Raw genomic sequence first — 689 nt, 5'->3', positions numbered from 1 at the left:
CGGTAGTGGCCATGGTCAGCGATAGCCCAGACTCGGGGGTCGCAAACCTCAGTGTGTATTTTATCACACTCATCTACAGCCCCTTCACCCTTCACCCTTCACCCTGCCTTCCATCCTTTCCCCTTCCCACCCAACCCCCTTCTTGAAAAACCCTTCCCCATCTTATGAAAAAAAAAAATCCAGAAGCACTACTAGCTACAATCTTTCCCACCCCTACGCCCTGCATAAAGTTTCTCCTACCCCTCTTTTTCTTAAATACTCCTCCAGAAGGATTCCCCAGCTCCCCATTCTTCAAAACCCCCTCCAGAAGGCTCTCTCCCTCCTCCCCCTCCCCCCTCCGTCCATGCCCCAGTACCCAGCGCACATGAGGGTGAACCGAGGGAGCTTCGCAAACGTCCGTCGCGATCGGCCAGCCAGTCAGCCAGCCAGTCAGTGTGGTTCGTGACGGCGTGGAGGGTGGATGTACGCCCGTGTCGCTCCTGAGACCTCGCTGTCGCTCGGCGTTGGAGCGAACTGTACGGAGAGACTTTGGGAGTTGTTGGTGGTTTAGTGTTTTCTTAATTTTCCCTCCCCCGACTTTTGTGGAAGGATTTATTTGTGTGTATATGTACGAGGAGGATGTGATGAGCGATTGAGATTTGAAAGTTTTTACTTTATTTTTTTTTAGTTTGATATAATTTTTTGGATAC

General features: G+C 50.9%; 1 protein-coding gene across 1 annotated transcript in view; it reads left to right on the top strand.

The window, feature by feature from the left end:
* Positions 1 to 422: 422 nt before the first annotated feature.
* The window catches only part of LOC119582823, a gene marked incomplete at its 3' end in the record, with an annotated part of 106,502 nt that continues 106,235 nt past the window's right edge, over positions 423 to 689 (top strand). Inside the window, 1 exon segment of the mRNA XM_037931288.1 lies at positions 423 to 689. This exon segment is cut by the window's right edge and continues 837 nt beyond it.

The sequence above is a fragment of the Penaeus monodon genome, chromosome 16 (assembly GCF_015228065.2).
Source record: "Penaeus monodon isolate SGIC_2016 chromosome 16, NSTDA_Pmon_1, whole genome shotgun sequence".
NCBI lineage: Eukaryota > Metazoa > Arthropoda > Malacostraca > Decapoda > Penaeidae > Penaeus > Penaeus monodon.
Note: the sequence above shows the minus strand (reverse complement) of the source record. Positions and strands in the feature narration are given on the sequence as shown.